The sequence below is a fragment of the Mastomys coucha genome, unplaced genomic scaffold (genome assembly GCF_008632895.1).
Source record: "Mastomys coucha isolate ucsf_1 unplaced genomic scaffold, UCSF_Mcou_1 pScaffold15, whole genome shotgun sequence".
NCBI lineage: Eukaryota > Metazoa > Chordata > Mammalia > Rodentia > Muridae > Mastomys > Mastomys coucha.
In genome coordinates, this window is record NW_022196897.1 from 3,970,794 (window position 1) to 3,982,325 (window position 11,532).

Genomic DNA, 11,532 nt, shown 5'->3' on the forward strand with positions numbered 1-11,532 from the left:
TTTCTTAAACAAGTTAGACAGCCTCTGACTGAAGAGCTATATAAAAGAGAGCATATAAGGATGTATGCATAATTATATATACTTTACTACCATTTTTATCCAAAGTAAGAAATGAGTGAACACCTACCATATATCATTTATGTTATTTTGCACATTCATTTATTCATGTACTAAATAGCAGGATCATTTTGAGCTCCTGTTGTTGCATCAGGGATTACATTAGAACACCTTGCCATAATGGAGCTTATAGTATAGAAGGAGGGCAAAGGCAATATGTAGAGATGACTGATAAAGCATATGGCTTGTTGTAAGTTGATAGAGCAAAGGAAATAAGGTCAGAGCTGGTGGGATTGGAAAGGATAAAGGATGGTGAATATCTGGTCAGGGTGGCATCATTGTACACATAGGCTGGTAAAAAGGCCACCAAGGAAATCCTAAGAGAAACAAAGTTATAAGGAGGAGAGTAAGGGAACCAGGTGGCTGAGTTTGTACTTATAATTTTCATAATTGATTTTATTGATTTTTCATTTTATAAATATTATAGCAATAAGAAACATGCCATTTGAAAAAATTTAATATCAGTATGTAGGATAAAAGACAATTTTTATTTAATCTAATATATTGATGAGTTCTAGTACAACGTTTGAAAAGATTGTATTTCTATATACTATACTTTTATTGTTTTATCATAATTGCTTTCTTGTTTTTTTTATACTACATTCTGTTGGTATTTTTTGTCTATTTTAATGGATTTTTGTATCTACAACTCTTCCAACCATCATTCCTCCTAATCCCTTTCAATCCCTCAATACTAGGTAGGAGAGAGAGAAGGTTAGAGGAAAGAGGGGCATAGACCTCTTTATACAATTTCCTGTGATTGGGGCACCAATATTTTTAAGAGCCAAGGTCAGTGTTTGTTATCAAAATAACCAACATTCCATAAATCTAGCAACAAGAAGTTATCAAGCAAATGTAACAGCTGGAACCAGCAAAAGCAGGTGTAACAGCAGAGGCAAAGGCATCCCCCACAGACCCTCTAGAGACTTTCCTATTTATACCTTCTCTGGGGTCCCCAGAATTAAACTATCTGCAGTTGGCAAAAATCATGTACCTCCTAGATCAAAGATAATTATAGTTAATGGCTGTGAACAAACTGAAGCAGTACCATATCCCACACCTAAAAGATCAAAGAAAAACACATTTACATAACATAATTGGGTTTTGAAGGAAACCAAAACTCTTACTACAGTACTCCAGACCACTATAGAATTTACTATGTACCTCAGATTGGTTCCAAATTTTTTGGGACCCTTCTGCTCTGCTTACCAAGATATGGGATGTTTAATCTTCTTGTCAACTTAATTGGATTAGCATCATCATGCAAATATTTCAAGGTATTTCCAAAATTGTTAGCTGAGTAAGAAAGACCCACCCTGAATGTGGGAAATACCACATCATGGAGTGTGGGTGCCAGATTGAAAAAAGTGAGCCAGCTTTCAACCTTGTCACTCTCCAGCCACCATGATTTTCACACTACGATTGATTGTATTCCTTCTTAAACCTTGTACCAAAGTAAACTATTTCTTTATTTCTTTTTATTAGGCATTCCTGTCATTGAAACATAAAAAGAGACTAATGTACCCTATGAACCACCATTTATAGTTCCTCCCATTGCTATTAATATATTAGGTCTTGTGTTAGTTTAAGTAGGTATGGCTCCCATAGATTCATGTGTGTGAATGCTTGGCCCATTGAGAAGTTGTGGCCTTACTGGTATAGGTGTGACCTTGTTGGACAAAGTGTGTCATGATGGAAGTGGGCTTTGAGGTCTCATATATGTGCTCAATTCAACAGTTCCCTTCTGCTGCATGTGGATCAAAATATAGAACGCTTAGTTCCTCCTCAAGGTCTACCTGGATGCTACCATGCACCCAACCATGATTTTGGTAAACTAAACTTCTGAAACTGTAAGCCAGCCCCAATTTAATGTTTTCCTTTTAAAAGTTCCCTTTGTCATAGTATTTCTCACAGCAATAAAACCCAAACTAAGACAGGACTTAAAACTAATGATCTCAGAACTTGGGAGTCAGAGGCTGATGCATCTCTATGAGTTCCAAACAACTTGGTCTACAAAGAGAGTTACAGAATGGCTTTGACTACATAATGAGACCTCATCTCAAAAACCAAACAAACAAAACTAAAACCAAAACCAAAGTCCAAAAGTATCTTATCTCAGTAATATGATTTACTAGGTTTGTTCATTTAAAACTATGATACACATCTGTTTGTATATTGGGAAATATCTTTAAAACATACTTCTAATGACACTATCCTGATTTGAAGATGAAGCATCACTAAAAATAGGTATTCAGCTGCTTGAATCAGATGGTAATCAAATTTAGAGGTTGAATACATATTATTTTTCCTTGAAGTGATGTGAGAAATTGGATGTTGTTCATCTGTGTTGCTGTGCTTCAACCAATGGCCTGGAAATAGATATTCCTGCGTTCTTTAGACATCCCACAGACACACCCCTTATCTTAATAAAGGACTAAAAAACTATAATGAATTTCTTTTTTTTTTTTTCTTGTTTTTTTGAAACAGGGTTTCTCTGTATAGCCCTGGCTGTCCTGGAACTCACTCTGTAGACCAGGCTGGCCTCGAACTCAGAAATCCACCTGCCTCTGCCTCCCAAGTGCTGGGATTAAAGGCGTGCGCCACCACCGCCCGGCTATAATGAATTTCTAATGATCTATCATTATCAATGATGCAAAATTCTGGTAGTCTCAACTGTGAAAGATGAAAGGCTAATAAAGAGACATGACAAATATCACATCAGAGTTCAAGAAGACCCACATGAGTGACCAGTGATGCCTTTTAATGAAATAAGTAAGGGCTATCAGTGGGAGTGATTTTTGCCTTTATTGAACTTCAATAGTATGTGTAGGGTTTCTTGAGGGCATGGGAGAATTTTTTTCCTGATTGTTTGTAAAATTTATCTTAACTCTGTTACCCACAGACCAAGAAATGAAATCTTCCTGATCTGATGCTGTATTTTCATCCCTGTTAATGAGTAATTGAAACAGTATATTTTCAAAGTGTTCTCAAAACAACCTGATAATATCATCTTAATTCAAGAATATGGATCAGCAAATTAGTTTAGGAATCTCTAAGACAATAGATGGGCAAATAAATGTTAAGGACATTAATTAATTTTGACCCTCCCATAAAAACAAAGTTTTTTAAAGACCAACATATTCAAAGGACCTACAACATTTTATGAGCATTGCAGTATTGCTGTTAATTAAAGTAATATTTATAGATATTTTCACTTACTGCATTAGGGACTTCTAACGACAGTTTTCACATTTATCACAGGCTTATTCATGATCCGTTTAAGAGGCATTGCTTAATTGTAAAGAGGAACTATGAGCATCAGTCTACTCTGTAGTCTACAGAATAAAAGTATTTAGTCTCAATATATGCTCAGCTCAATAGAAAGGGTGTCATTTGAATGACTGAAATTAATATAGGCTTCTTTGTTCCTTTTCTTCATAATTGTATTTTCTCCTTAATGATATAATTTATCATCTTCATAACCAGTCTGTATACTTTAGTGGTAGAGAAGTCACAACTTATATAATTTATACACTCCCTTTAGCATTTGATCACTCTTGAGAAGTATAGGTCATATGTTATTGGTTCTATGTTCTTTTGTCTTGTCAGAGTACTATCTTATGACAAAGATATTTTTCAAGACCTACTTTAGTAAGGGTACTTGAACACTTTAACCTCCTTTCTAGCCCACCACCCATCAAAGGTAGTGGAAAGGAAATGTTAATAGGGCAAAGAAGGATGTGGACCCGTTTAGAAGTGTTCTTTGGGATGAATCCAATCTGAGTTGTTAGGATATTCACAGTTGAGTTCACACAAATCAGCAAGGTTAGCTCGATCCACTTATGAGCACCATTCTTGAGTCAGCAAAAACAGTTCAATCCAGAAGAAACCAAGAGGCTCTGCCAATCCACCAGACCCATGGAAGTGGCAAGAAGCCCTTAGAACACCACCACCAGAACAACACCAGATGTCTTTGATCTGTCTCTCTTTACAAAGTCACAACAATGATTAGTAATGAGTGGCAAGGTAAACCAATACTACACAGCACCATCCAATGTCAATTTGGGTTAAATTTACATGTTCTATCAAGTATTCATTCTAGCAAAACATAATAAGCACTTTTTACAGGCAGCTTCCAGAAAATACCACATGTTTGTTCTCAGCAAAACATTCTCCCACATGTCTGCTTCAGCAAAAACATCCTCTCATAAGACAGTCTCCAGAAGAACATCACATGACAAAACTGAGTCTCCAAAGAAAGCAGAAATTACTCCTTCAAGAAAGAGTCCCAAGCTTAGAACTCATTACATAACTAAGGAGGACAATCACTTCCAAAATACTGGGATTATAGTAATATCATATTTGTCCTCATAGCAATAATTTGAAATATAAAGAATTCAATAGATATAATTTAATTTCATATTTTAGATTACCATACAGACTGGGCATGTAATAACAACTTCCTGAGAGAGATAAATGTGTTCATTCCTATCCTAGAAGTGAAGGAACATGGATAATAAATCATTTCTATAATCTTGTATTATAAATTAACAAACCCTGAACAGTAAGACCAGAACATAAAGCTTAATCAAAGCCATCTCCAGGCATTGCCATGCAGTTCGTGCCATTATGCTCCTCTACCTGGCTTTGCTTAAACCCATTACTCAAGACCACCTTGCTTTAATTCATTGTAAGCTTTCACCTTTGTTTTCTGAAAAGACACAAGAAGATGCAATATTTATTTATTTAGGAATGCTGGCAAATAAGAACATGTGATTTGATATAGAAAATCTAATTCTCCTTCATTCATATAGCATATCATTCTGATTCAGTTCATTCTGCTCTATACACATGTACACATACAAACATATGTATGTATACAAAAAAATAGATGTCTATCTTGTTACACAGCTTTAAATTTTTGTGACTGGACTCAGAAAGCTTGAATTAATTTTAAGGTTTTTTTTGTTTTGTTTTGTTTTTTGTTTTTTCAAGACAGGTTTTCTCTGTGTAGCCCTGGCTGTCCTGGAACTCAATAAACCAGGCTGGCCTAGAACTCAGAAATCCTCCTGCCTCTGCCTCCCAAATGCTGGGATTAAAGGCGTGCAATACCATTGCCTGGATGAAAGTTGCTTCTTTTATTAGGGTAATGCTATTTGGATCAAAAGAAAATATACATGTACATGTGGTATATAAAAGGAACATTATTTAGCATTTAAAATAAGTCCTCATTTGCAAAAACACGGACTAACCTACAGGACATGAAGCAGAGATAAAAAGTTACATACTGCATAGTATCACTGGCATGCACAATCGGAAAGAACAAAGAAAAAGAAAAGAAATACTTAGAAACATACCCTAGAAGAGTAATCTGCAGCAGTGGAATTTGAGATAGGGCAAGAATGTCTGAAGTGTCCATAAATAAAATTATATATGATAAATAGATTGAAAATTCTTATAAGCAAATGGCAGTTTAATATTGTATTATTCACTGGCTGTTTTACAAGAATAAAACACTATCTATCTATCTATGTATCTATGTATCTATCTATCTATCTATATCAAAAACTCCAGGGTAAAAGTCTAGAAAATATTGTCAACAAAATCAAAGAAGAAAATTTCCTCAACCTAAAGAAGGAGATGGATATCAATTTACAAGAATCATATAAAACACCAATGAAGTGGATGAGAAAAGAATTTAGAACCTCACATAGTAATCAAAACAATAAGCATACAGAGCAAAGAAAGAATATTAAAATCATAAGGTAAATAGTAGACTTATTAATATTATTAATATAACTCCTGACTTTTCAATAGAAGCTCTAAAGGTCAGAGTGGACTGGCAGTTTTTGTACAAACTCTAAGAGACAACAGATGCCAGCCCCGACTACTAAACTCAGCAAAACTTTCAGTCACAGTGGATGGAGAAATCAATTCCATGATAAAAATCAAATTTAAGCAGACTTTATCTACAAATCAAGCCCTACAGAAGGCACCAAAAGGAAAGCTTCAACATGGAGCGGCTAACCATGCCCAAGGAAACACAAAGAATAAATAATAGTAGACCATCAAATCAAAAGGTGGAGGAAACAAAACAAAACAGCAACAACAACAAAAACCATACCATCACAACAAAACAACTAGAATCAACAAACACTGCTCATTGATAACTCTCAAGATCAAAAGTCCCAATTCCCAATAAAAAGGCATAGAGTAGCAGAATATATGTGAAAACAGGATCCAACCTTCTGCTACATCCAAGAAAGATACTTTTACTTCAAGAATAGATATCACCTCAGGGTAAAAGAATGGAAAAATAGATTCGAAACAAAATGAACTAAGAAGCAATCTGGCGCAATGAGTATAATATTTAACAAAATAGCCTTCAAACAGAAATTAATCAGAAAATATATGAAAAGACAGTAAATAATCATTAAAGGAAAAGTTGACAAAGAGGATATTGCAATTCTCAACATTTATGCAGCAAATGCAAATGTACCTAAGTTTTTATATATATAAACTACTACAGATTAAATAACATACCAACACAATGATAGTGGGAGACTTCATTCCACTATCTTGCCAATAGATAGGTTATTCAAACAAAAACTAGACAGAAAAATGCAGAAGTTAACGAATATCATAAGCCAAATGGACCTAGTAGATATTTACAAAACCTTTCTAGTAAATACAAAGAGTATACCTTCCTCTACAACCTCAAGCGGCTTTCTCCAAACATGATCCACAAAGAAAGCCTCAACAGGTACAGAAATATTGAAATAACAAACTGAAACCTATCTAACCACCATGAATTAAAATTGACTACCAACAACAAAATCAACAGAAAGCTTAGCAACGCATAGAAACTTAACAACTCACCCAGAATGAAAATGGGCCAAGACAGATATGAGAAATGAAATTAAAACTTCCTAGTATTGCCCACTCTGCCCCTTCCTGGAAAGCAGAGAGCTTGCCTTCAGGGAGTGCTCGAACCCAGAGACTCAGGAAGAGGAGGGACCAGCCAGGAGGCACAGGCCTCAGAATCAGCAGGGCACCCAGTTCAGGATACTTTCTATCTCCCTCTTCACCTAGGGGGAGGTTCTGCAGATCCACAGCCCTCTCTGCCCCTTCCCTGCAAGTGGAGAGCCTGTCTCTAGGGTTTATTCTGACCTCAGGACTCAGGAGGGACAGCTGATCCACAGCCCACTGCACACAGGTCTTACCTGAGGAGAGCTGATCTCCCAGAAGTGCTGACACAGGCTTACAGACCCACAGGAGGAACAAGCTCCAGCCAGAGACAGCAAGAACTTCTAACACCAGAGATCAACAGATGGAGAAAGGCAAACACAAGACTCTTACCAATAGAAACCCAAACTGCTTGGCTTCATCAGAACCTAGTACTGCCACCACAGCAAATCCTGGATATCTGAAAACACCAGAAAAGCAAGATTTGAATCTAAAATCATATCACATGATGGTGATAGAGGAATTCAAGAAGAACATGAATAACTCCCTTAAAGAAATACAGGAGAACACAGGTAAACAGGTTCAAGCCCTAAAAGAGGAAACACAAAAATCCCTTAAAGAATTACAGGGGAAGTGTAGGAGAATGCCGGGACCAGGAAGTGGGAGAGGTTGGGGTGGTGAGCAGGGGTGCGGGGAGGAAACGGGATCATTTTAGTTTTTGATTTTTTGATTTTTAATTTTTTTCTTATTTTATATTATTTTTCTTTTTTCTTTTGGAGGGGAACCTGGGAAAGGAGATATTGTAAATAAAGAAAACATCTAATTAAAAAAAAAAAAAGAATTACAGGAGAACACAAGCAAACAAGTAGAAGCCCTTAAAGAGGAAACACAAAAATCCCTTAAAGAATTACAGGAAAGCACACCTAAACAGGTGAAGGAACTGAACAAAACCATCCAGGACCTAAAAATGGAAGTAGAAACAGTTAAGAAATCACAAAGAGAGACAACTCTGGAGATAGAAATCCTAGGAAAGAAGTCAGGAACCATAGATGCAAGTATCACTAACAGAATACAAGAAATCGAAAAGAGAATCTCAGGTGCAGAAGATACCATAGAAAACATTGACACAACAGTCAAAGAAAACTCAAAATGCAAAAAGCTCCTAACCCAAAACATCCAGGAAAATCAGGAAACAATGAGAAGACAAAATCTAAGGATAATAGGTATAAAAGAGAGTGAAGACCTCCAAATTAAAGGATCAGTAAATATCTTCAACAAAATTATAGAAGAAAACTTCCCTAACCTAAAGAAAAAGATGCCCACGAACATACAAGAAACCTATAGAAGAACTCCAAATAGACTGGAACAGAAAAGAAATTCCTCCCGTCACATAATAGTCAAAACACCAAAAGCACATAACAAAGAAAGAATATTAAAAGCACTGAGGGAAAAAGGTCAAGTAACATATAAAGGCAGGCCTATCAGAATTATACCAGACTTCTCCCCAGAGACTATGAAAGCCAGAAGATCCTGGACAGATGTCATACAGACCTTAAGAGAACACAAATGCCAGCCCAGGCTACCATACCCAGCAAAACTCTCAATTACCATAGATGGAGAAACAAAAGTATTCCATGACGAAACCAAATTTACACAGTGTATTTCCACGAATCCAGCCCTTCAAAGGGTAATAAATGGAGAACTTCAACACAAGGAGGGAAACTATGTCCTAGAAAAAGCAAAAAAATAATTTTCCTACAAAATTAAAAGAAGATAGCCTCATGAACAGATCTCCAACTCTAACAACAAAAATAACAGGAAGCAACAATTACCTTTCCTTAATATCTATTAATATCAATGGACTCAATTCCCCAATAAAAAGACATAGACTATCAGGTTGGGTACGTAAACAGGACCCAACATTTTGCTGCATACAGGAAATCCACCTGAGTGACAATGACAGACACTACCTCAGAATAAAAGGATGGAAAACAATTCTCCAAGCCAATGGTCCAAAGAAAAAAGCTGGAATAGCCATTCAAATATCGAATAAAATTGTCTTCCACCCTAAAGTGATCAAAAAAGATAAGGAGGGACACTTCATATTCATCAAAGGTATGATCTATGAAGAAGAACTCTCAATTCTGAACCTCTATGCTCCACTATATAAACAAACTCAAAGAAAAAAAAATATGATCATCTCATTAGATGCTGGGAAAGCATTTGACAAAATCCAACATCCCTTTATGATAAAAGTCTTGGAAAGATTCAAGGCCCATACTTAAACATAGTAAAAGCAATATAGAGCAAACGAGTAGCCAACATCAAACTAAATGGAGAGAAACTTGAAGCAATCCCACTGAAATCAGGAAATAGACAAGGCTGCCCATTCTCTCCCTACCTATTCAATATTGTACTTGAAGTCCTAGCCAGAGGAATTAGACAACAAAAGGAGATCAAAGGGATACGAATTGGAAAGGAAGAAGTCAAATTACCACTATTTGCATATTATATGATAGTATACTTAAATGACCCCAAAAATTCCACCAGAGAGCTCCTTAAACCTGATAAACAACTTCAACAAAGTAGCTGGATATAAAATTAACTCAAGCAAATCAGTGGCCTTCATCTACACAAAGGATAAACAGGCCAAGAAAGAAATTAGGGAAATAACACCCTTCACAATAGTCACAAATAATATAAAATACCTTGGTGTGACTCTAACTAAGCAAGTAAAAGACCTGTTTGACAAAAGCTTCAAGTCTCTGAAGAAGGAAATTGAAGAAGATCTCAGAAGATGGAAAGATCTCCCATGCTCGTGGATTGTCAGGATTAATATAGTAAAAATGGCCATCTTGCCGAAGGCAATCTACATATTCAATGCAATCCCCATCAAAATTCAAACTCAATTCTTCACAGACTTAGAAAGAGAAATTTTCAAATTCATCTGGAATAATAAAACACCCAGGATAGCCAAAACTATTCTCAACAATAAAGGAACCTCTGGTAGAATCACTATCCCAGACCTTAAGTTGTACTACAAAGCAATTGTGATAAAAATTGCATGGTATTGGTACAGTGACAGGCAGGTAGATCAATGGAATAGAATTGAAGACTCAGAAATGAACCCACAAACCAATGGCCACTTGATCTTTGATAAAGGAGCTAAAACCATCCAGTGGGAAATAGACAGCATTTTTTTTTTGCATTTTTTACTAGATATTTTCTTTAATTATATGTAAATTTCTCCTTTTCCAGGTTCCCCTCCAAAAACCAACCAACCAAACAAAAACAACAAAAACAAACCCCTGTTGCCTCCCCCTCCCCATGCCTGCCACCCCACCCTCTCCCACTTATTGGCCCTGGCATTTCACTATACTGGGGCACAGAACCTTCACAGACAGCATTTTTAACAAATGGTGCTGGCTCAACTGGAGGTTAGCATGTAGAAGAATTCAAATTGATTCATTCTTATCTCCTTGTACAAAGCTCAAGTCCAAGTAGAACAAGGACCTCCACATAAAACCATATACACTCAAACTAATAGAAATGAAATGGGGAAGAGCCTTGAGCACATAGGTACAGGGGAAAATTTCCTGAACAGAACATCAATAGCTTATGCTCTAAGATCAAGAATCGACAAATGGGACTTAATAAAATTGCAAAGCTTCTGTAAGGCAAAAGACACTGTTAATAGGACAAAACAGCAACCAACAAATTGGGAAAAGAACTTTACCAATCCTATATCTGATAGAGGGCTAATATCCAATATATACAAAGAACTAAAAAAGTTAGACTCCAGAGAAACAAATAACCCTATTAAAAAAATGGTGTACAGAGCTAAACAAAGAATTCTCAACTGATGAATACTGAATGGCTGAGAATCACCTAAAGAAATGTTTAACATCCTTAGTCATCAGGGAAATGCAAGTGAAAACAACCCTGAGATTCTACTTCACACCAGTCAGAGTGTCTAAGATCAAAAACTCAGGTGACTGCAGATGCTGGCAAGGCTGTGGAGAAAGAGGAACACTCCTTCGTTGCTGGTGGGATTGCAAGCTGGTACAACCACTCTGGACATCAATTTGGCAGTTCCTCTGGAAATTGGACATAGTACTACCAGAGGACCCAGCTATACTACTCCTTAGCATATACCCAGAAGATGCTCCAACTTGTAATAAGGGCACATGCTCCACTATGTTCTTAGTAGCCTTATTTATAATAGCCAGAAACTGGAAACAACCCAGATGTCCCTCAACAGAGGAATGGATACAGAAAATGTGGTACATCTATACAATGGAATACTACTCAGCTATTAAAAACAATGAAATTCTGGCAGAAATGGATGGACTTGGAGAATATCACCCTCAGTGAGATAACTCAATCACAAAAGAACACACATGGTATGCATTCTCTGATAAGTGGATATTAGCTTAGAAGATTGGAATA

General features: G+C 36.4%; 1 protein-coding gene across 1 annotated transcript in view; it reads left to right on the forward strand.

Annotated features, from left to right (window-relative positions):
• Positions 1 to 11,532, forward strand: part of Malrd1 (MAM and LDL receptor class A domain containing 1) — a 694,431-nt gene that overhangs the window by 493,087 nt on the left and 189,812 nt on the right. The gene's annotated exons all lie outside the window — the stretch shown is intronic.